The following is a 27106-nucleotide window of genomic DNA, read 5'->3' on the forward strand; positions in this document are numbered from 1 at the left end:
ATAAATTTGCAAAGATTTCAAACTTTCACTTTATCATTATGGGGTATAGTTTGTAGAATTGAGGAAAATAATGAATTTAATCCATTTTGGAATAAGGCTGTAGCATAACAAAATGTGGAAAAAGTGAAGCGCTGTGAATACTTTCCGGATGCACTGTATTAAGAATTCATAGAGGTTTTAGCTCTTTTGTAGTATTATGTTTTGTTGCAAATAGTTGTTTCGTGTGATGTCACAGTTAGGGTGATCTCTGTCTCCTTTGGTCAAGCTGGACCCTGTTAACTTATTTCATTTCTCCTTGTGCAACTGAAGCACAGATACACTATGCATGACTGTGGAGAAATGGGTGTATTGAATGACTGCTGTAGAATCCGTTCTAATCTTCATTTGAGCTGTTATTGTATGATTTAAATTTGAGTCAACTGAATTAAAATAGAACTAAAGAATATTTAAATGGCAAATCTGAGTTGTCTGCTTGCATCTAGTTACCTTAACTTAGTCAAGTTCATTCCCTATGCACACCTGTTGCACTTGGTTTCACTAAATTAAACGTTAAGTGAACTTAATTACGTTAAGTTTTGGAGACTCTATTACTCAATTCAATTGAGAGAACAAGTTTACTCAACTGAGTAAAGTCAACTTATTAAGGTTTTCATTTGCCACATTTCATATTTGTGATACATTATACTGTATACTACATACAATCCGAATCTTGTCAACATGTGTCACAGTTATGTACTGGTGGTACCACGGTGCTGGATAATTATTATATTCATATATCATACCATTAATATTAATATGGCCAAAAACCAAACAAACAGAAAACACTGCAATACCATGGCACTTTCATAAGCTATCCCAAATTAAAGAAATTAGTTGACTTAATTTAATCAAGTTTCTGTTACAGTAATTGTTACTGCATAAATAAAATTTTAAAAAAACTTTGTTTCATCAGCCACCACTCTAATGAAGAAATCAATCAGAATGACCAGAAATATTGGAGGGAGGGAGAAATCCCAGAATATTACACAGTACTCCAAGGAAATTCAAATAAATACCACAATGATAGGTCTACATATATAAAGCATGGTATTATCATGGCATATGTCCAACAACTGGTAATGCCATGGTATGCCAACTTTTTGTACTGTTATAAATACTGCAATACAACTGTGGTAACTTGCTTTAGACAGAACGCGTTCTTGCGCTAAAACGCTAGTCTCAGCGCAATGAATAGAACAGAACGCAGGTGTCACGAGACGCGTTTGAAAACCTTTTAACTTGACATGGCGTCTAAAAAACGCGGAGCTCCTGCGCGAGACGCTGAAAAATCAGCGATACGCGACGCAACGGTCAAAGACGTCCGTCAAGCGCGCGAATAGAAAACATTACATGGAGAAGATCTATTAAAAACAACGCCGACAAACGCAAAAACGCATTCAGTGTGCAGCTGTGAAAATGTAAATTAAACAAAATGACAGAAGGGCATATATTATATTATATTATATCTTGGAGCTTCTTCAACCATGAACAATCGAGCCACCGATCAGCTGGCCGAAGTGACGTACTCCGGAACTGCTCGTGATCACGGAAGAGCAGCGGGCTCATAGTGAGAATGATGCGCTGATTATGGTGAGTTTCGCCTTCACTTTGTCTTTCTCCGGCGATATTTACTCAAAAGCGGCTCTGGGTGATTATTAATAACATCTGAACAACTTGTCTTAACTGTCAACTAACTCTTAGTGAGATTTAGAGTTCAGTGGGATTTTTTTTTTTAGTGTCTTTATTTATTTTTAAGTCTGGAATTTCCTTGATGTACGAGTGAACGGAACAAATAAGTGTGAAAATACTCATGAATATTAATTAGGTCTGTTTGACTGTCAAGTAATAGTTTGTGTGCTGCATTTGAACGGTTGTGAGGATTTAAAAAAGCTTTTAAAGCTTGTTTGTCATTGGTACATGTAGAGGAACTTAATACTGTACATGTTGACTGTGCAGAAACTGCATAATAACCTGATGCTTTTGCTTCCCCAATATTTGATCTCTGGCTGAGTTATGCCATATGATTTTATTTATGTAATTATTATTTGGACAAACAGGGAAGAATCCTAGTTCTGATACTACTGAAAGATAAAACAGCTTTAAGACCTACAGTTGAAGTCAAGTTTGCATACACTTAGGTCATTAAAACACATTTTTTAACCACTCCACAGATTTCATATTGGCAAGCTATAGTTTTGGCAAGTCGTTTAGGACATCTGCTTTACATCTAAGTAATTTTTCCAACAATTGTTTACAGGCAGTTTGTTTCACTTTTAATTGACTATATCACAATTCCAGTGGGTCAGAATTTAACTGTGCCTTTAAGCAGCTTGGAAAATTCCAGAAAATGATATCAAGCCTTTGGACAATTAGCCAATTAACATTTTAAAGGAAGTGTACCGAATTGGAGGTGTACCTGTGGATGTATTTTAAGGCCTACTTTCAAACTCAATGCCTCTTTGCTTAACATCATGGGATAATCAAAATAAATCAGCCAAGACCTCAGAAAACAAATTATGGACCTCCACAAGTTTGATTCATCCTTGGTTGCAATTTCCAAATGCCTGAAGGTACCACATTCATCTGTACCAACGATAGTACGCAAGTACAAACACCATGGGACCACGCAGCTTCAGGAAGGAGACGCATTCTGTCTCCTAGAGATGAACGTAATTTGGTGTGAAAAGTGCAAATCAATCCCAGAACAACAGCAAAGGACCTTGAGAAGATGCTAGAGGAAACAGGTAGACAAGTATCTATATCCACAGTAAAACGAGTCCTATATCAACATAACCTGAAAGGCTGCTCAGCAAGGAAGAAGCCACTGCTCCAAAACCGCCATAAAAAAGCCAGACTACAGTTTGCAAGTACACATGGGGACAAAGATCTTACTTTTTGGAGAAATGTCCTCTGGTCTGATGCAACAAAATTGAACTGTTTGGCCATAATGACCATCATTATGTTGGGAGGAAAAAGGGTGAAGCTTGCAAGCCAAAGAACACCATCCCAACCGTGAAGCACGGGGGCTTCATCATGTTGTGGGGGTGCTTTGCTGCAGGAGGGACTGGTGCACTTCACAAAATGGATGACATCATGAGGAAGGAAAATTATGTGGATATATTGAAGCAACATCTCAAGACATCAGCCAGGAAGTTAAAGCTTGGTCGCAAATGGGTCTTCCAAATGGACAATGACCCCAAGCATACCTCCAAAGTTGTGGTAAAATGGCTTAATGACAACACAGTCAAGGTATTGGAGCGGCCATCACAAAGTCCTGACCTCAGTCCGATAGAACATTTGTGGGCAGAAAAAAGTGTGTATGAGCAAGGATGCCAACAAACCTGACTCAGTTACACCAGTTCTGTCTGGAGGAATGGGCCAAAATTCCAGCAAAATATTTTGAGAAGCTTGTGGAAGGCTACCCAAAATGTTTGACCCAAGTTAAACAACTTAAAGGCAATGCTACCAAATACAGTCAAAGTGCATGTAAAATTCTGACGCATTGGGAATGTGATGAAAGAAATAAAAGCTGAAATCGTTCTCTCTACTATTATTCTGACATTTCACATTATTAGAATAAAGTAGTGATCCTAACTGACCTAAGACAGGCAATGTTTTCTACGATTAAATGTCAGGAATTGTGAAAAACTGAGTTTAAATGTATTTGGCTAAGGTGTATGTAAACTTCTGACTTCAACTGTATATTAGTTTATCACATTAGTTGTTTTTATTATGGGAGGTGAGTATGATGGTGTAAATAAGAAAGATTTGATTTTTATTTTATTTTTTTAATTTCTGGTTATACACCTTTAAATGAACAGAAGTTACTGTGACAATTTGACTTGCAAGTATTTTCAGGGCTAAACAAAACGTTTTTCTCAAACTCACATTTACGTTCCATGCCAATATTTTCAGTGGCCCCACCACAAATATAAATTTTAATGTAATATAAATATTATATTATTATTATATTTTTTATATATTTATTTATAAAATAATTTTTTATTTGATTTAATATTATTATTATTAAATGTTACAACATATTTTTATCAACACATTTAATAAATGTAAAAAATGTAGCTACAATATAACTCAAAAAGTATTTTGCAGGAATGCAATGGCATACAGTGATTTGTTTATAATTTTCAACCCATTTAAACTTATCACAAATCATTCTTTGAATTTTGACAAAATCAAAACAAAAGTTGTTTTTAGCAACTGGATAAAGTTTCTTAGGTGACGTATTTAAATCAGCACAAATACAACAATGTTCATTACATAAAAAAATAATAATAAATAAAAAAAAAAATCCAAATGTTTAAATTTGACCATTTAAAATCCAATTTTTAAATCCTTATCTTTGAAATTGACTTAAATTTTGTGTTTTTAGTTTTAGCACATTTTTGACCATTTCAAGGACTGTTCGTTGGTGACGTCAAGTGACGACTGTTCCGTGAATGTTTTCACAAGCAGAAAATGGAGACCATTTAGCAGAGACGGGCCACTTCTATTAAAATGATTTGAAGAAATTGGAACGGCCAACGGGTCAACGAAAAAAATACAGCTTCATCACCGCTGCCTTTAAACACCGAGGGCACCTCTCTTCGGGAGACCGGTCCCTAGCTTCTGGCATCTTCACAGGTCCAGGAACGGAGAGGTGAGGGTCCGATGCGAGTTAGATGCGTCGCCGGACCCGCACCCCCTGGGCCGGGCCGCTCGAGTGAAGCCGGTGTCACACACTCCTCGGACCAGTAACAATTTACTGCTAATTTGAAATATGTAATTTTATCATAATCTTTACCAACCGTTTTGGAGACTTTGGACTTTCCTCATTCAAGTAGATAGGAGCTGCACTGCCATGATGCTTGTTTACACAGAAAAATAGCTGCCCAAACTGCCCAAGAGTGTTCCAAAAATGGCCTCCGAGTGGACTATCTGACTTTGAAAAAGAGACTTTGTTGAAAGGATCCGGAAATATGTTTGGACCGTTCTAATTCATTTGTTTTTGTTTACATTCTTGAAATTGTCTATAAGTGCTCAAAGGCCACTTGATCAGATAACAGTCACCAGCCTGTTTCTGAGATCATTGTCCATTCAGCTTGTAAATAATGATGGTATCTTGCAGCATTAGTTCAAGATAAAGCTGCAACAAAGCATGCACCTTTTTCTGATTGTGTGATTACAGATTTCTTTCCTTTCTCAGGTGGTGTTCTCCCGTTGTGCGTAGGAATGACGGGTGGCGTGGACTACAGTGAGCTGGATGGAAGTCTTCCTGCCATTGCCTCTCTGAATGCCTCGTATTCCCAGGCTTCTCTGTCCCTGCCCTTCCCATATTCTCCACTGTTACCCCCAGGAGAGAGAAAAGCCTTCTCGGATGTACGCCGAACATTCTGCCTCTTTGTTACGTTTGATCTCCTCTTCATCACTTTGCTCTGGATCATTGAATTAAACGTAAATTTTTATCTTGTATTTCAATATTATCTTTTCACACTGTATAAATATGATTTAACAGCATATAGAAAATATGTGTTATAGATTCAAAGATATTGCAGAATTAGTTTTTGCTTTGTCATGCAATGTTTTTTAATTTGTCCATCTTTATTTGTGGGATGTTTTCATTTGTTTATATTGCGTTTATATTGTGCGTGCCTGTTTCGTTTCCTCTGTTGAAAATAGAGCTATACAAATGCAAACACATGTCCCTCAGAGATTTGCTTAATAACTTCATAAATAGCAATTGTGGTTTCAGCAAAAACTGTACGAGGCAGTCTGTTTTTGTGAATGTACACGAGCAGTCAAAAGTTTCTACACACTTGACTGAAATTATGTTTTTTCATTATCTTAAAAATCTTTTGATTTTATGCTTAAATGCTTATTGGTGCATGTTGTGCCTACTTGTCCCTTACATATACAGTTGAAGTCAGCCAAATACATTTAAACTTTTCACAATTCCTGACATTTAATCGTAGAAAACATTGCCTGTCTTAGGTCAGTTAGGATCACTATTTTAAGAAAGTGAAATGTCAGAATAATAGTAGAGAGAATGATTTATTTCAGCTTTTATTTCTTTCATCACATTCCCAGTGGGTCAGAAGTTTACATACACTTTGTTAGTATTTGGTAGCATTGCCTTTAAATTGTTTCACTTGGGTCAATTGTTTTGGGTAGCCTTCCACAAGCTTCTCACAATAAGTTGCTGGAATTTTGGCCCATTCCTCCAGACAGAACTGGTGTAACTGAGTCAGGTTTGTAGGCCTCCTTGCTCGCACATGCTTTTTCAGTTCTGCCCACATATTTTCTGTCGGATTGAGGTCAGGGCTTTGTGATGGCCACTCCAATATCTTGACTTTGTTGTCCTTAAGCCATTTTGCCACAACTTTGGAGGTATGCTTGGGGTCATCGTCCATTTGGAAGACCCATTTGCAACTGAGCTTTAACTTTCTGGCTGATGTCTTGAGATGTTGCTTCAATATATCCACATAATTTTCCTTCCTAATGATGCCATCTATTTTGTGAAGTGCACCAGTCCCTCCTGCAGCAAAGCAGCCCCACAACATGATGCTGCCACCCCCATGCTTCACGGTTGGGGTGGTTTTCTTCGGCTTGCAAGCCTCACCCTTTTTCCTCCAAACATAATGATGGTCATTATGCCCAAACAGTTAATTTTTTGTTTCATCAGACCAGAGCAAATTTCTCCACAAAGTAAGATCTTGGTCCCCATGTGCACTTGCAAACTGTAGTCTGGCTTTTTTATGGTGGTTTTGGAGCAGTGGCTTATTACTCGCTGAGCAGCCTTTCAGGTTATATCAATATAGGACTCGTTTTACTGTGGATATAGATACTTGTCTACCTGTTTCCTCCAGCATCTTCACAAGGTCCTTTGCTGTTGTTCTGGGATTGATTTGCACTTTTCACACCAAACTACATTCATCTCTAGGAGACAGAATGCGTTTCCTTCCTGAGTGGTATGATGGCTGCATGGTCCCATGGTGTTTATACTTGCGTACTATTGTTTGTACAGATGAACGTGGTAGCTTTGGGCATTTGGAAATTGCTCCCAAGGATGAACCAGACCAGTGGAGGTCCACAATTTTTTTTCTGAGGTCTTGGCTGATTTATTTTGATTTTCCCATGATGTCACGCAAAGAGGCACTGAGTTTGAAGGTAGGCCTTAAAATACATCCACAGGTACACCTCCAATTCAGTACACCTCCTATCAGAAGCTAATTGGCTAATTGTCTAAAGGCTTGACAAACAATCTTGTTTGTGAAACAATCTGTCTGTAAACAATTGTTGGAAAAATTACTCATGTCATGCACAAAGTAGATGTCCTAAATGACTTGCCAAAACTATAGTTTGCTAATATTATATCTGTGGAGTGGTTAAAAAATTAGTTATAATGATGTCAACCTAAGTGTATGTAAACTTCTGACTTCAACTATATATATGTATGGATAAGTTGGACCTGTTAGTGAAGCTAAAATATAAGATAGTTTGAGTTGCTTAACTATTTGTGGTCTCAATATCATAGATTTGATGACTTTACTATTATTCTAAAATTTGGAAAATGATAATTATAGAGAGTGTGTCCAAACCTTTGACTGGTAGTGTAATTTTGACTATAGAATTTTTAGTCTATATAAGGTCTAAAGTGAACTGGTAAAGTTCAAAAGGCAAATTTGTGATTGTGTATCTTTAAATGTGTTGCATATTAAAGATTTTCAGTTGGACTTTGTAGGAAGATGTGGTTGGAAAAACAAACAGAAGGTTAATAAAATCTGTAATCAGTCTTTGTCTCTTCTTTCTCTCAGATCAATCAGGGTATATGGAACAGTCTTGAAAACGAGGTCATTCACTACAACTTCAAGTCATCTTTCTTTGATATCTTTGTGAGTATTATATTCAGATACCTTGTTATTTATTAAGGCATACAGTAATGGCTTGAAATTGAGATCTCACTCATGTAATCAAAGCATCTTAATAATTTAAAGCATCTTTTTGAGTCTTAACATATACAAAACATACCTACATATGTACAGCCATATATTTAAAAGAAATACCCACAATCACACTCTTTGCTCCATTGCCATTAGGCAGCTGATTGCTTGGAAAATTAAGTTGCATCACTTGCAAAACGACTGCCCACACACCCACCTGAAAGCCCAACAGTTTTGTTTTATCTACAAGATATACAGGTTACCCACTTGCTATGAGGGTAACTCCTGAAATTTGAAGTGTTCATCGTAAAAAAGTGAAATGTAAAAATAAATAATTACATTTAAAAAAGTCCTAATTTATACGATGCTGATTTTTTGGGGGGAAATTTGACCAGTTTAGTAACCAAACAAAATGTGTAATCTGTAAACACAGACTTCTTTCAGGATGTTGCTGCATAAACAAACATGTTAATAAACGCACATGCCTCCCATTTTTGACTTTATTTAAGGAGGAGTTTGTCTATTTTTCCATCTTTTGAGTGCATGATATACTGTAAGATTCACACAGTTGCACTGCTCACACTGCTTCCAAGGCCTACCGCGTGACATCAGTGGATTGCAAAAACAATTAAGAAAATATTCGTTCCCCTTGGGCATTTTTTGTACAAGGGAGGTTTGATTTGATTCTGTGAATTTTAGGTCATTATTGTGTGCTCATAAATGCTGATATTGGATAAACAAATGTAATGAGCAACTGCATGCTGTTATTATAGCTGCACAAATAGTGATGCTGTCATAAAAGCCAGTCAAAACTCTGATATTTTCTACCGTTTTTAACATTAGTTCTGGAATCTCATTGTTAAAACCCCAGTTTTTATCAGTGCATTATATTAGACAAATGTCTCTGTTTTTCTCTTCCTCAGGTTTTAGCTGTGTTCAGGTTTCTGTGTTTGCAGCTTGGTTATGCCGCATTTCGACTGAGACACTGGTGGATTATTGCGGTAAGAGAGACAAACCCCAAACAACACATGCACAACACTCAAAACACATGATTTTCACAGTTAATTGATCTGTGCACAATACCATAAAGATCCAGTATTGTAAGTTAATCTCATGATGTCTGTCAAGAACATGACCAGATCATATTTTACCCTTTATATATATATGTACACTGGCAGCCAAAAGTTTGGAATAATGTACAGATTTTGCTCTTCTGGAAAGAAATTGGTACTTTTATTCACCAAAGTGGCATTCAACTGATCACAAAGTATAGTCAGGACATTAATAACTTGAAAAATTACTATTACAATTTGTACATAACTTAAACTACTTCAAAGAGTTCTCATCAATGCTCCACGTGCAGCAATGACAGCTTTGCAGATTCTTGGCATTCTAGCTGTCAGTTTGTCCAGATACTCAGGTGACATTTCACCGCACGCTTCCTGTAGCACTTACCATAGATGTGGCTGTCTTGTCGGGCATTTCTCACGCACCTTACAGTCTAGATGATCCCACAAAAGCTCAATGGGGTTAAGATCCATAACACTCTTTTCCAATTATCTGTTGTCCAATGTCTGTGTTTCTTTGCCCACTCTAACCTTTTCTTTTTGTTTTTCTGTTTCAAAAGTGTCTTTTTCTTTGCAATTCTTCCCATAAGGCCTGCACTCCTGAGTCTTCTCTTTACTGTTGTACATGAAACTGGTGTTGAGCGGGTAGAATTCAATGAAGCTGTCAGCTGAGGACATGTGAGGTGTCTATTTCTCAAACTAGAGACTCTGATGTACTTATCCTCTTGTTTAATTGTACATCTGGCCTTCCACATCTCTTTCTGTCCTTGTTAGAGCCAGTTGTCCTTTGTCTCTGAAGACTGTAGTGTACACCTTTGTATGAAATCTTCAGTTTTTTTGGCAATTTCAAGCATTGTATAGCCTTCATTCCTCAAAACAATGATTGACTGACGAGTTTCTAGAGAAAGCTGTTTCTTTTTTATATGAACCAAATAGCTTTCAGCTGTGTTTGATATAATGGCAAGTGATTTTCTAGTATCAAATTAGCAATTTAGCATGATTACTCAAGGATAAGGTGTTGGAGTGATGGCTGCTGGAAATGGGGTCTGTCTAGATTTGATCAAAAATGACTTTTCAAATAGTGATGGTGCTGTTTTTTACATCAGTAATGTCCTGAATATACTTTGTGATAAATTGAATGCCACATTGGTGAATTAAATTACCAGTTTCCTTCCGAAACAGCAAAATCTGTACATTATTCCAAACTTTTGGCCGCCAGTGTGTGTATGTGTGTGTGTGTGTGTGTATATATAAAACATGGCAACAAAGGAAAAAATGAAATGACCCCTGTTCAAAAGTCTGCATACCCTTAGTTCTTAATACTGTGTATTGCCCCCTTTAGCATCAATGACAGCGTGCAGTCTTTTGTAATAGTTGTCTATGAGGCCCCAAATTCTTGCAGGTGGTATAGCTGCCCATTCATCTCGGCAAAATGCCTCCAGGTCATGCAAAGTCTTTGGTCGTCTTGCATGACCCGCACGTTTGTGATCTCCCCAGAGTGGCTCGATGATATTAAGGTCAGGAGACTGTGATGGCCACTCCAGAACCTTCACCTTTTTCTGCTGTAACTACTGGAGGGTCAACATGGCCTTGTGCTTAGGGTCATTGTCATGCTGGAAAGTCCAAGTGCATCCCATGCGCAGCTTTCGTGCAGAAGAATGCAAATTGTCTGCCAGTATTTTCTGATAACATGCTGCATTCATCTTGCCATCAATTTTCACAAGATTCCCCGTGCCTTTAGAGCTCACACACCCCCAAAACTTCAGTGAGCCACCACCATGCTTCACAGTGGGGATGGTATTCTTTTCATTATAGGCCTTTTTGACCCCTCTCCAAATATAGCGCTTATGGTTGTGACCATAAAGCTCTATTTTGGTCTCGTCACTCCAAATTACAGTGTGCCAGAAGCTGTGAGGTGTGTCAAGGTGTTGTCGGGCATATTGTAAACAGGCTTTTTTGTGGCATTGGCGCAGTAAAGGCTTCTTTCTGGCAACTCGACCATGCAGCTCATTTTTGTTCAAGTATCATCGTATTGTGCTCCTTGAAACAACCACACCGTCTTTTTCCAGAGCAGCCTGTATTTCTCCTGAGGTTACCTGTGGGTTTTTCTTTGTATCCCGAAGAATTCTTCTGGCAGTTGTGGCTGAAATCTTTCTTGGTCTACCTGACCTTGGGTTGGTATCAAGAGATCCCCGAGATTTCCACTTCTTAATAAGTGATTGAACAGTACTGACTGGCATTTTCAAGGCTTTGGATATCTTTTTATATCCTTTTCCATCTTTATAAAGTTCCTTTACCTTGTTACGCAGGACTTTTGACAGTTCTTTTCTTTTCTCCATGGCTTAGTATCTAGCCTGCTCAGTGCATCCACGTGAGAGCTAACAAACTCGTTGACTATTTATACACAGACACTAATTGCAATTTAAAAAGCCACAGGTGTGGGAAATGAACCTTTAATTGCCATTTAAACCTGTGTGTGTCACCTTGTGTGTCTGTAACAAAGCCAAACATTCAAGGGTATGTAAACTTTTGATCAGGGCCATTTGGGTGATTTCTGTTATCATTATGATTTAAAAAGGAGCCAAACAACTATGTGATGATAAATGGCTTCATATGATCGCTATCCTTAAATAAAAGACAGTTTTTTTTTTTTGCATGATCAGTCATATTTTCAAAATCAATGCCAAAATTTCACAATTTCTGCCAGGGTATGCAAACTTTTGAGCACAGCTGTGTATGTATGTATGTGTGTATATGTGTATATATATATATATATATATATATATATATATATATATATATATATATATATATATATATATATATTTGCATTGTGACATTATGTTCATGAAAATTAAGCATAATCCCCCCCCCAAGAATCCCATTCTCATTTAATATTACAATAATGAATAATATGTAAATAATTATATATTATTTAAATTTTAAAGTATTTTTACATAAGAATTTGTTATACTGCCTTTTTGATATTTTTTTTATTTTATTTAATGCTGATTTGAATTAAAAATTGATTTATATTTCTGTATTATGGTAATGAGAATCGTCATTCATTGAGAATAATCAGAATTACAAACAAAATAAAAAAAATAAAAAATCAGATGCATTAAAGTAATGGGAATTTTGGGGGTAAATGCTTTGTTGTCAAGAACATAATGCCAAAATGCAAAAATCTGAACTGTCCTAAAATACACTTAATTTACTTTGTTAAATATAATGGTAACTGTGAAAGATCCCTTGTTATTCTGGTGAAGGAGGAAGCGGGGGCCGGGTAAACTGTCCTCGTATGTTTCTTTATTTTTAACACTTCTAAGTCTCAAATAAGAAGGTTTGCTTTTCAGCATATCCAAAGCACACTCAAAATACTGCTGCAGGCATCTCTCTCTCTCCCCTCTGGCGGTCTGGACTGCCCTTTTATCCCTCTCCAGCTCTCACTGCAACACAAAACAGCTGTTAGAGGTAATTTCCCACAGGTGTCAGTCCTTACCGCTCTTCCTCTCCCGGCCTCGCTCTCCACAGACGTCGCTCGGCCACACCCGCATTACCACATACACCCATCGCCCGACTCAGGCAGGGGAGCTATCTGGCCTGTCACTTATTCCCCCCCCCCCCATTTCTGGAGAGGAAATCCACAACAGCCATCTGTGCCCCCGGCCTGTGGACCACCTCAAACTTAAAAGGCTGGAAAGCTAGATACGAAAGGGTGATCCTCATGTTGGCATCCTTCATGCAGTGGAGCCACTGGAGTGGGGTGTGGTCCGAACAGAGGAATCCTAGAAGATCAGCAGTTCAGAAATACTCTGACCAGCCCATTTGGCACCAACAATCATCCATGCGATTATCTAATCAACCAATCTCATGGCAGCAGTGCATAAAATCATGCAGGTATGGGTCAGAAGCTTCAGTTAATGTTCACATCAACCATTAGAATGGGGGAAAAAATTTGATCTCAGTGATTTGGACCGTGACATGAATGTTGGTGCCGGCTGGTCTGGTTTGAGTATTTCTGTAACTGCTGATCTCCTGGGATTTTCACACACAACAGTCTCTAGAATATACTCAGAATGGTGCCAAAAACAAAAAAAACATCCAATGAGCGGCAGTTCTGTGGACGAAAATGCCTTGTTGATGAGAGAGGTCAAAAGAGAATGACCAGACTGGTTTGAACTGACAAAGTCTATGGTAACTCAGATAACCACTCTGTACAATTGTGATGAGACAAATATCATCTCAGAATGCTATTCTGATATGTGTGTCGGTGCTGTTTTGGCGTCACAAGGGGGACCTACGCAATATTAGGCAGGTGGTTTTAATGTTGTGGCTGATCTGTGTATATGAATGAATGCATTATGAACTAACATCAACAAAAATGTCACAATTGTATTTTCATAAATAAACATTTACCAAGAATAATAAAAGCTGTAATAAAATTGTTCATCATTAGTTCATGATACTTAATGCATTAACTAATGTTAACAAATACAATCTTATTGTAAAGTATTGGCAATATAATTTCTTAGTTTTGATTTTGAGGTGTAATATGACCTGGATATGTTTTCGTGAGACACACTTTTATAGTCTAAAATTATATTTGACTTTTAAATGTTGCTTAAATGTTGTCATTGTACTTTTTCTTATTGTCTTTTTGTACTTTTTCCCCTATTAGATCACAACTCTGGTGACCAGCGCCTTCCTCATTGCAAAAGTTATCTTGTCAGATGTAAGAGACTTCACATTATTGTCTTTCTAACCCCTCCATTTGAATGCTTCAAAAATCGATAGATTAGAAAAAAGTTGTATAGTTCCTTAAATGAACCTTTTTACAGGGTTCATACAAGGTGCTTAAGTACTTGAATTTGGCTTTTTCAAATGTATGTCCTGAAAAACCCTTGAAAATAGCCATTTTTACCAAGAGGTGCTTAAAAAGTTCTTGAATTATAGAAAATCGTAAAATACTTTGCTTAAATCGTTTAGTAAATGAGATGTATTTATTTTCGGAGAAACACGACGACAGACTACTAAACCACAGCTGAAGCAGGCAGCGCTTAGACGGCGCTGTTACGTGGCACCTGTTACTTTTGGCAGTGTTGTTCAGAATGGGCCAATCACAATCAGTTGTTACTGGAGGATTTAAAAAAATAAGTTATTTCTGACAACATTTGGTTCAATATCAAAATATGTTCACAAACATGTCCCTTCACTTTTTAGTCATGAAAAGCTTTCAAATAGTGAAAAAAAAAAAAATTAAAAGGTATCATTCTATAACCTAACCTTTAATGATATGAAATGACTCTATTTTGCACATTTTTGAGAAAATATATTTGAAATTGTCAATTGCCTGAAAAAAATCCTTGTCCCCTTCAGCTGGTACACCACTTTTATGACATTTAAAGTGTATTTTGTACTTATTCTTAATAAAAGCATTAGTGCAGGGCCAAACAAGTGTGCAAAAAACAAAACAAAATTATTATTCATAATTTAAATCATTTAAAAAATAATGTTTGTCCCTTGATTTCATGGAATTGGTGTTATCAATGATCATTGTTTTTTTTTTTTTTTTTTTTTTTTTAAATACTAAAAGTTGTGGAAAGTTAAAGTCAAAGTTCAGAGGCTGCTTAAATATGCATATAGTGATTTTTTCCCACGCTGGTGTCATATGATATTTTTTTATTGCCAAAAGTGGTGGGAAGTAAACAGGCTTTGAGACGGCAGAATGTTTTGAAGCTTAAAGCAAATTCACATTTTAACTCATATTTTCATACAAAAATATCTGGTGTTGTACCCCATTGAACCCTCAAAATGTGGTGTTGTAACCCATTTAACCCTCATTAGTGTTAACCTAGTGTTAACTTTTAACCTAGTGTTAACCCATTGCAGTTTGCTTACACCCATTGCAGTTTGCTTACCGCAACAACCGCTCCACTGATGATGCCATTGCATCTACAATACACACTGCTCTCTCCCACCTGGAAAAAAAAACATATGTGAGAATGCTGTTTGTAGACTACAGCTCAGCATTCAACACCATAGTGCCCTCCAAGCTAGATGAGAAACTCCAGGCTCTGGGCTTAAACAGCTCGCTGTGCAGCTGGATCCTGGACTTCCTGTCAAGCAGACGCCAGGTGGTTAGAATAGGCAGCAACATCTCCTCGTCACTGACCCTCAACACTGGAGCCCCACAGGGCTGTGTTCTCAGCCCACTCCTGTATTCCCTGTACACACATGACTGTGTGGCAACACATAGCTCCAATGCCATCATTAAGTTTGTTGATGACACGACGGTGGTAGGACTGATCACTGACAATGATGAAACAGCCTACAGAGAGGAGGTGCACACTCTGACACACTGGTGTCAGGAGCACAACCTCTCCCTCAACGTCAGTAAGACAAAGGAGCTTGTGGTGGACTTCAGAAGAAAAGACAGAGAACACAGTCCCATCACCATCAATGGAGCACTAGTGGAGAGAGTCAGCAGCTTCAAGTTCCTGGGTGTCCACATCACTGAGGAACTCACATGGTCCATCCACACTGAAGTCGTTGTGAAGAAGGCTCATCAGCGCCTCTTCTTCCTGAGACAGCTGAGGAAGTTTGGAATGAACCGCCACATCCTCACACGGTTCTACACCTGCACTGTAGAGAGCATCCTGACTGGCTGCATCTCCGCCTGGTACGGCAATAGCACCGCCCACAACCGCAAAGCACTGCAAAGGGTGGTGCGAACTGCCAGACACATCATCGGAGGTGAGCTTCCCTCCCTTCAGGAAATATATACAAGGCGGTGTGTGAAAAAAGCTCGGAGGATCATCAGAGACTCCAGCCACCCGAGCCATGGGCTGTTCTCACTGCTACCATCAGGCAGGCGGTATCGCAGCATCAGGACCCACACCAGCCGACTCCATGATAGCTTCTTCCCCCAAGCAATCAGACTTTTGAACTCTTGATCTCCCACGATCAAAATACATCAGCACTGCACTTTATTACTCTTACTCTTATATCTCACACCGGACTGTCATAAATTATATTATTATTATTATATTATGTCTCTCTTAACAACTTACTATCAACTGATGGCCTGAATGTCAATACAGTACAATACAACCTACTGTACATTCTATATATACTTTTTTATTTTTAATGAATAATGTGTATCTATATTGTGCGTATTGTATACTGTACAGTGTATGTTATTATTTGTATATTGTTGAGTGTAATTATGTGTATAACAGATGTTTAAATTGTGTTGTGTTAATTTGATGTTATTGTAAATTGGTATATGTCTCATCACTGTCACGACTGCTATGTTGATCGGAACCGCACCCAAGAATTTCACACACCATTGCACTTGTGTATATGGCTGTGTGACAATAAATGTGATTTGATTTGATTTGATTTGATTTGACTTGCTTTGTTCGTAAAAGAAAATTAAGTAATAAAAGAAAGAACAACAGCCAAGTTGTCCTTTATTAAAAAAATTATGTCAACATGTTATAAAATGTTTACCCTCAGCGTTTATAGGCAAAAACTGAACTGAACGGAAAATTTTAATATTTTGTAAGTTGGAAAGTCAAATGTTTTTGAGAATGATCCATTTGCAATTTGGGTCAGTTCCTCACTGTTCTGTTGTGTGACAAAACATGGAACATAGCACATGAATCATATGGACTACTGTTTACAGAACCCAGTTATTCACTTTTGTTGAAAAGTGAAGTACGTTTTAAGGGAGCACACTACAATTGCACATCAATTTCATCATGAATGAACCAAGAATTGTTACTGTGAGAATGTGTAGTTAAAGATGCGCATTGAGATATGTCATACTTGTAATAAGTGGTGTTTTATAAAAATAAACTGAATGAATAAAATATTTAAAATTAACGTCTCGAGCATAGTCCTTGAAAACAAATAAAAATGTGTGTGAAAAGTCCAGGAACTTAACTTTAAAGCATCTGTATGAACCCTGTTTTTAAGTTCTATTGGTGTAGTAATAGAAATAACATTGTAAATTCTTTGTTTTCTCAGTTGTTTCATCAGAATGCCTTTGGCTATGTTCTTCCCATCACCTCGTTTGTGGTGGCATGGTTGGAAACCTGGTTCCTGGATTTCAAAGTGCTCACACAGGAAGCAGAGGATGAGAGAGGTGAGGATGAAACAGGAAGTTGGACTTCAAGTGGGTTTTTATATAGTAAAATAAGTTTTCAGCTATATAGAGCTGAAATAGATCTTTATAATTAAACATTATTTTTGCTGCTGAACCTTTAAGACGTGTAATATGCATATATTAAAATGACCTCTGCTATAATTGGCTGTCTAATTGAAATGAGTAATAACACCTCTGTGGCTGACTGAATAGGTGTTGATACTGTATGTAAACATGGCCAGTCATACGGTATATGAACATGCTCATGTTTGTGAACTTTCAATTAATGGTATGGGTGGACTGGGGAGGGAGCTTTGAGTTATGGTTACAGCATGTCTTCGTAGCACATGAAACTCTTTTTTTATTATCTCTGTTTTTCATGACATGACACTTTATAAGTCCTGTGGTCAAGTGAAAAGTCACATTCACACACCTCTGTTTTTGTTCTGGTGATATTTGAAGAGAGATTTACAATTAGACTGTTACTTATTAAGTTTGGGGAAGTTCTTGTAAGTAGAGCACGACATTCATGTACAATATATAACTTCCTCCTCTCTTGTAGTGTATCATGTAGCGTGTGAGCGGGCCCCAGTGATATACCCCAGAGCTGTGTCTGATGGCCAGTTTTACTCTCCACCTGAGTCTCTGGCAGGTAACACACTCTTGTTTGCTCCATTGCACTCATTATGTGGCAGAATTAATACTTTTTCCCCCTTTAAAAATCTCCATCCATTCTACTCACGGAACATTATTTTACATTTGTGTGCATTTGTCTTGCAGGTTCTGAAGAAGACCTCAATGAAGAGGGTATGGGCAGGAAAGCAGTAACAGAACAAGTATTGATATTTTTCTTATTTTTATCATTATTATGTTTGTGGTTATTGTGAGGGGAGACTGCACCTCTTTCTGCTTTTCATCAATATCTACAATGCAATATTGTTTACGAAGATTCTCCCTCTTGTCTTGCATAGCCAGACTTTTGACTACTGGCATAAAGTCTGGTGCATATTGCAGCTAATCCTCACCATGAACTAGGAAGAGACCATCTGACCGTCTTTGTGGTTAAAATTTCTTTCCCTCAAAAAGTAATGTCTTTCAAGCACTTGTAGCAACCTGGTACCTTTGTCAACATGACTTTGCATCCTGACTAAATAAAACCTTTTCCCTAAAGTCACATAGAAGCCAGCCAATCAGACTGGGCTTGTCGAATTCTTGCCATTTTTGTGCACAGTATGCATCAGCCTGTCCGAAACCACTAGTCATAAGGTCTGTTTCACACTATTTGAACTGAATTTATATCATGTGTTTCACTGTTATAGTTTCAGAACTGATCTATCTTCCTTTAACAGGAAAAAGAGTTTGTGAGACAGGGAAGGGTGGCGATGGCAGTGGTTGAACAGATATTGACACAAGAAGAGAACTGGAAGTTTGTGAAGAGTAGTGTATGTACATTAATGTGTACAGTATCTGTTTGGTTTGGGTTAATGGCATTGCTTTTGTCGTAATATGAGGTTTTATATTCATAGGATGTTGGGGATGCAGTATATACACTGGAAATCCCGTTCCATGGAAAGACATTTATTTTAAAGGTATATTACCTCTGCAATATGGGTGTTGTTTTTTTATTTTTTATGTTTGTGAATAACACTGGGTATTTCTTCTAACTGACTACTAGATTTTGTCAAGACAGGCTTTGATTTTGGCCTGACAAAGCCTTGTCTGAAAGTTTAAATTAGTTTTATATTTAGAAGTTTGATGGTTTACAGACATTGTTTGATGGTTATATCTAGCAAGCTAGATCGGTGTTCAGACAGACTATCACATAGATCAGTCAGATAAACTGTCAGATTGAAAGAGAGAGAGAGGTAGAGAGAGAGATGGAGAATACAACCAGAGACTATTTAGCAGAGATGGGCCACTTCTTTTTAAACAAATGTGAGAAATTGGAACGCCCAATCAAGAAGCTCTAGCGCCCAATGGTCAACTGATGTAGAAAGGAAGTCCCGCTTACAGGTAAAAGAGCCAATCACTTTTAGTTACAGACATTGTCTGTCAATCAACTCGACAACGCGCATTAACTATCACTGTTTCTTGAGATAAGGGACAAAACATGTTTAAAATCTGAGTTTTTATTTTTTAATGCTAAATTAATTTGAAATGGATATATTTGTAGACAAAGGTCTCAGCTATCGAACGATGTAAGGGAACAGGTTTTTATAAAAACACTTCTTTCTGAAAATTGACATTTATTCACTTCATAACTTACATCTTACTGTCATTTGTGTCAGCTCCGTCAGACACACAAAAAGCATGCTATTTTAATTTGATTCATCCAACAAGTGTAAAGTCTTTAATTATCTAATAATATTGTTCAGTAAAGGAGTTAAGTGATAAAATACCTTCAATATTTTTTTTTTTTTTTTTTTTTTCTGTTTTCATACTATTCTGAAAATTCTGAAGGAGTTGACAAAATGTAATATTTTTCCATCTTAACCATGTGTTGTACACTGGAGCCATTTTTTCCCCCCTCAGCTGAAGATGCCTCTATAAACTAAATTAAATGCCAAAATTGATCCCACAATTTTAACAGAAATTATAATAATGATAATGAGTTGACAAGTTGAAGCTGTGACCTCAGCGACTTATACATTGTTTGTTTAAAATATGAAAAATATCAAACGTACCAGACCACGTGTCCTACTGTTGTATCCACCATGAGCAGGAAGTGGGAAAGGGGTACTCGGAGTTAAAGCTGATCAGGACATTTTCTGATTTATTCAGGATTTTAAAAAAATCTGACAGAGTTGACGCAAAGTGAGGACACAACTTTGATAGGCAGTTTTTTATGGGAAATATCATTTAAAGTTTTCTTAATGTATTGTTTGATATCTTACAGATCCCTACCTTTCATTTGATATTTATATTTATGAATTTGTTGCATTTTTAAACACTTTGTTTAGCAGTTTAACATTGTGACCTCTCGCTGAGGACAGGTTAAGTTACATGTGCTTCCAAGTATAGAGCATGCATTTAAAAACATTCTAATGAAATTATTTTAAAATATAAGTAAAAAATGCCCTGAGTATACACATTTCATTTAGATTGAACTTTTCCATTATTTTTATTGTTATGCATTTCTTGATTTTTAAAATAAAGATGACTTTTGTATGCAAGACAAAAATAAAATGTTTTGTCCCTTATCTCAAGAATTAGTGCTATACAAGCTGAGAAAATTGCGTTTTATAACGTTATCTGAGGAAAAGAAGCACAATTTATGATACTAGTGTTGTCAGATTTTACTGCTGATTTGAAAAATGTCCTTTGATCGTAATTTTGACCAACCGTTCAGGAGATTTCAGTCTTTTCCCATTCAAATAGAAAGGAGCTGCAATGACATGACTGGAAATAGCCTCCCGAGAGCGTTCCAAAGATGTCCGACAGTGGTCTGACTTGCTGGAAAGATATTGCTATAACTTAAAGCAGATTAAAGGACTTTTGGGGTTTGTTTACATTTGAATTTTTTTAAGGTTGGAATTTGAATTCACAAACATTCTGTTGGCCCGTTTGAACATTCCGTCAATGTAAGTCTTAAGGATTTTTTCTATATTTGATTGTCTGCTGTGCGAAAACCAATTGTCAGATCAGTTAGAAAAGACATTGCTTTTTTTATTCCTGAACAGTCTCAAGGTCTGTACCAAGTTTGGGGGATGTAGCTTGAAAGCTCTAGTTGGAGTTAGCGTTAGAAATTTTGTTTCAGTTTAGGGATTTTTCAAAAGCCCTTAAACAAGTTTTTAGCATAACCGTATGTTGGCTTTGTCAGGCCAACATAATAATTTGATAAAATAAGTCAGTATAATTGAAACTAATCATTGTATCTGTTTTATTTTTTATTTTTTGTGTGTGTGTTTAATATTTTGTTATGTGTTTTGGGCATACTTGTGTATGTAGGCACTCTTGCAGTGTATGGCAAAGCTGGTCTATCAGGAGGTCATTCTGCAGCCAGAGAAGATGGTACAGTGGAACAGGACAGTGTCTGTCTGCCAGGTACATTCATAGGCAATTGTCTCACATTGTCAAAACAGTCTCCTGTGACTACTGGTGTAAAGTCTGGTCCACATTGCAACTTGTTTAGACCAAGAAGCAAAAGTAATTGTCTGACTGGGTTGAAAAGTCATCAAAAATGGCTACCACAGGGCTCCAGACTGCAAATAAAATGGTCGCAAATGTGACAATTAAATAATTACGACAATAATTTAAATTCTAGTCGCCATTCGCGACAATCAGGAAAACCTTGTGTGCGTTCATATGCAGTTTCATCACATATAATCCTGTGAGTTATTGAATGACATCTTAAGAACCGTGAGTAGTTTTTTTGTTTTTTCCGATTTGAACCATTACTGTGATGTGTTCTTTAGGGATGGTAGACTTAACATCTGTCTTATTACTAATTGTTCATATGACAACGTGTCATTTAAGATTGATATTCACAACTGAGTTTGCTTGAAATGAATTAATAAATGGTGTTCTAAAACATCCCAATATGTTACAAAAACATTGTTGAGCATTATGAATATAATGACTTAAAGGGAGAACTTCATTTGAGAGATTATTTATACAACCTTTATTGATTACTGAGTTCATGTTGATGTTGACTGATGATGTCACTAGAGAGAAGGACATTTATGACGTGCGATCGCTAATGATCTACTGTTGATGAATTACTGCGGAATTTTTCATATTTGTATTTCACTTTGTAGTGTTTATATTGTGTACTATCCCTTTAAGATGTTTTATCCTTAGTCATGGAAGCCAGTGATGTGTAGTCTGGTCAAAGGAGAACTAAATAGAGCTTGTGTTGAATGGATTTTATATTGGATTTTATATAATGTCTTTTCTTCCCATTTCCCTCTCTTATCTGTCTATAGATTTTGCAGAGAGTGGATGATAACACGCTGGTGTCATATGATGTGTCTGCTGGAGCAGCTGGAGGTGTCGTGTCTCCCAGGTGAGGACACTCTTGTTTTTTATTCCCAAAAGTGGTGGGCAGTAAACAGACTTCGAGACGACAGAATGTTTTGAAGCTTAAAGCAAATTCTCAAAGCCTATACACCCTTTAAGATGTGAATATATGGTCTATAAGTCAAGTCAATTGTATTGTCGCTTTTCACTGGGTAAAAATATGTATATTATTATATATATATATATATTTTTTTTATGCATCTCAATCTTCATTTGAACAATTCTGATATTGCTTCTTAAATCCCCAGACCAATCTTTTTACTCTGTATGGCAACCCTCTACAATTTAAGTAGCTAAAAATGTCTGTAACTATCCACGGGCTGGTACATTTTCAGATTTCAGTAATTGAGTAGTATAGTGGTCCAGCTCTCCTTTCATTGCGTGTTGAGAGTAAAAGTTTGGTTTGACTCTTTCCATTTAATATGTGTCCAAAAACAAGATCCACACAACCCATTTGTCATTGAATAAAGTGTTTTTTAGTACTGTTTCTGTTTGTTACACTCAGTTGTTGATCAAAAAAAACAAAAAAAGAAACATTTAATTCTAATCACACATAGCACGGATGCGACTGCACTCTCATTAATATGCTGAACAAAAGTACTTCTGACGCTCACTGAAAGAGACAGGACTGGTTTAGCAAGTGTTCTACAAATCAATTTAAAAACGTATAAATATTACAGATTACACGTGTAAACAATAAACTTGTAAATACATAATAGGAGTGTCGATATAACGCGTCAACTCAGTGCGATTAATTAGGGGAAAAAATTAACGCATTTAATCATGTCCCCGGAACGTAATAAGGAATATTCCTACCATCGGAGCATTTCAGGCTTGAAGCAACACCTGTTTTCAGCATGGGGCAGTAAGCGAAACTCCAGTTGTATAGGCAACACGCAGCTGTACAGACAACAAAACTCACTCGGGCTTGCTTGATACTAGCGACAGCACAAGATGAGAACGTGTTCTTGCATTCAAACACAGTTGGACAGAGCACAATTCCGAATGCAGGGGTCTCGAGATGTGATTTTCTACATTTCAAACTACATTTAACTTGACACAGTGACTAAAAATGCTGTATATGATGTGAAGCAACCAAAATGAGATGCTCCAATATATATATATATATATAATTATTTAAATATCATTATTTAATAATTATATATTGAATTATTATTTGGGGGCCCTTCTTGGCAAGTATTTATCTATGTGATTAATTGTGATAGTCAGGACATTAATAATGTGAAAAATTACTATTACAATTTGAAAGCATTTTTCAGAAACTACTTCAAAGAGTTTTCATAAAAAAAAATCCTCCATGTGCAGCAATGACAGCTTTTCAGATCCTTGACATTCTAGCTGTCAGTTTGTCCAGATACTCAGGTGACATTTCACCCCACACTTCCTGTAGCACTTGCCATAGATGTGACTGTCTTGTCGGGCACTTCTCACGCACCTTACAGTCTAGCTGATCCCACAAAAGCTCAATGGGGTTAAGATCCAGAACACTCTTTTCCAATTATCAGTTGTCCAATGTCTGTGTTTCTTTGCCCACTCTAACCTTTTCTTTTTGTTTTTCTGTTTCAAAAGTGGCTTTTTCTTTGCAATTCTTCCCATAAGGCCTGCACCCCTGAGTCTTCTCTTTACTGTTGTACATGAAACTGGTGTTGAGCGGGTAGAATTCAATGAAGCTGTCAACTGAGGACATGTGAGGCGTCTATTTCTCAAACTAGAGACTCTGATGAACTTATCCTCTTGTTTAGTTGTGCATCTGGCCTTCCACATCTCTTTTTGTCCTTGTTAGAGCCAGTTGTCCTTTGTCTTTGAAGACTGTAGTGTACACCTTTGTATGAAATCTTCAGTTTTTTGGCAATTTCAAGCATTCTATAGCCTTCATTCCTCAAAACAATGATTGACTGACGAGTTTCTAGAGAAAGCTGTTTCTTTTTTGCCATTTTTGTCCTAATATTGACCTTAAGATGTGAACAAAAGGATGAGAAACTAATAATATTTTCTCAATATACCAAGTTAGAAGGTCTATGTATAAATAATATATACTCATATACAGTATAAGCAAAATGGACATTATAAATGAAATACCCAAATGACTCCAAATCGAGTCAGGAAATATGCATCAATACCCATCAATACCCAGACCTACTTTTCACAATACAATTGGTTTTTAATATGTACAAAATGTATATATGTAATTCATTATGTATAAGGAATCTTATTATGATTTCTAGCAGTTATTGAGTAGGTGAAATGTCAAAGTGCCATCTCGATCTTCAGGGACTTTGTGAATGTTCGTCGGGTGGAGCGCAGGCGAGACTGCTACATCTCTGCAGGAATGGCGACCAGTCACAGCTGCAAACCTCCTCACAGTCGCTACGTCAGGTGTGCTTGACTGTGAAACCTTTCTTATTCTCAGCCAGTCACAATGCAGAACTCTTAGAGCTGTTGTAAACTAAAGGTTTCTCTTTCTCTCTCAGAGGGGAGAATGGTCCTGGTGGATTTGTGGTGTTGAAATCTAACAGTAATCCTTCAGTTTGTACCTTCATCTGGGTGCTTAATACAGACCTCAAGGTAAGAACTGCTTGCACGGTCATGTCGTACAATGAAGCTGTTTTATAGTATAAAAAAACTAGCATTGTGGCGATAACTTATGTACAGAGAAGCACCACTCACCTTTTCACGTTAAACATTTTTTTTAGTTCATTTAATCTACTTTGTTCTTATTACAGGGTCGCCTCCCCCGTTACCTCATCCAGCAGTCACTGGCTGCCACCATGTTTGAGTTCATGTCTCATCTCAGACAACGTATAAATGAAGTCCACGTCTCCAACCGGTGATCTTAGACTGTTTATTCAACTTCAAATGACACATCACTGTGCCTGTAAACTACAGTCACCATGAGCAGATACAGTTCTACTTTAGAGCTTGTTACGAGCGTCTGTGAAACATTTGGCTGAACATTGTACGGAAGCATGTTGTGTCGAATCCCTGTAATACTGCAGCACATGGACATGAGTTCAGAACATACTGTCAAACTCTACATGACAAGAGGTCATTAGTTTGAGACCCAGCATCTACAGGAAATTGTTGGAGAGCTTTACTTGTGCAGCTTGTGGAATGTAAAAGGTCAGGAGAAATAGATATATTGATCAGCTGTGCCTAAAACTAATGTTTCGGCTGTGGCAAAGATTCTAAATGACCTTTCGAGCTAATCATGCTGTGATTTCTTTTTTCTTTCTGCTTTTGCCTTAATCAAACATGCACACATATTTATACTATTAAATAATTGTTTTTTAGTTCTTACTATGGTTTGTAATTGGCTCTTGTTGCCAAACCATTGATGCTGTATTAGTTTATTATAAGTAAATGCATTTATCTGTATTGTATGTACACAGCAGGACATGTGGAGGTTAGCAACACTGATCTGAGTCTAATCTGGTGAATCTCACGAAACCTGTCAAGAACACGTTCGGGTCATATTTCACCTTAAAATCAAAAGAAATACATTTTGCTTGAATAAAAGCAAAAAGATTAAGCCTGTTGCTTAATGATTAAGCCTATTTTAGGACCGTTAAGATATTTTGCATTGTGATGTTATTTTCAAGGCAGTTTAAGTACATTTTACATGACAATTCTCATTACCATAATGCAGCAAGAAAGATCTCATTCTCATTTCTATAATGGCAAAAAAATAAATAATAATGAAAATAATGTTACATTATAAATATTTCACAATTTAAATACTGTATATCATGGTAGTATTTGTTGTACTGCCCTTATGTCGATTTAAATGAAAAATTAATTGTATTACGGTAATGATATTACAGTAAAAAAAAAAAAGTACTGCATTACAGTAATGAGAATCGACATTGAAAATAGTGGAAATTACAAAAATATTTATATTAAAACATCCAAATGCATTATGGTAATGAGGCTTTTGGGGGTAAATGTGCTTAATTGTCAGGAAAATAATGTCACAATGAAAAAATCTTAATGATCCTAACAATAGGCTGCATTATTTTTATGCGAAATGTTTGTTTGTTTGTTTGTTTGTTTTTGCAGTGAAATATGACCTGGTCATGTTTTTGTGAAATTCACCCACTAAGGCTTACGGTTAAGAGTATGATTATGCAGTTATATCTTTAATCAACATAACCGGTTAACTTGTACCTGAAACATATGTTGTCGACACTGGTGTTCAGAATATCAGCATAAACAAATGGCTGCAGAAGAAAACCTTAGAAACAATTTCATAAAGAAATGGTACAGTGCGGCTCAAAACAAATTTGAAAGGAATGAAGGCCCTTGTTAAAAGTTAGCATTATTTTGATGACATTTCTCTTTCTGTATTGCATGTCAATTTGTTTTCTCACAGAGCATTACTGTCAATATTTTATTAGTTGTAATGTACACTCGCACATTTGCCACATACCCACATATTTTTACAGGAAATAACAGTTTATAGTTGTAAATGAAAGAGGAAACCAAACTGAACGTGTCCTCCAGTAGCCTTGAAGCGATTTTATAAATACTGTTTGATAGAAAGAAAAAATTGCTCATATATTACAGGGTATTTATTTGCCTTCTCTCACAGGAAGAACACATTGCAAATGTATATAGGTTGATTTATCCGTCGTATAGGGAGTAATGATGATGCTCATGCCATTTTTTAAAAATGGTCTTTGTTTTGATCCCTGATGGTTTGTTTTAATGTGCCTTTGTTACACTGAATTCACAGGTTCAGAATTTCTCATTTTGTTTTGCTTATCTAGATGTTATTGTACACCTTTTATGACGTTGCATTTGCTCATTCTTTTTTGCATAGCCTTACGCAGTTCACTTGAATTCACTTGCAATTCAGGTTCTGTTCGAATGTT

The sequence above is a fragment of the Myxocyprinus asiaticus genome, chromosome 30, assembly GCF_019703515.2.
Source record: "Myxocyprinus asiaticus isolate MX2 ecotype Aquarium Trade chromosome 30, UBuf_Myxa_2, whole genome shotgun sequence".
NCBI lineage: Eukaryota > Metazoa > Chordata > Actinopteri > Cypriniformes > Catostomidae > Myxocyprinus > Myxocyprinus asiaticus.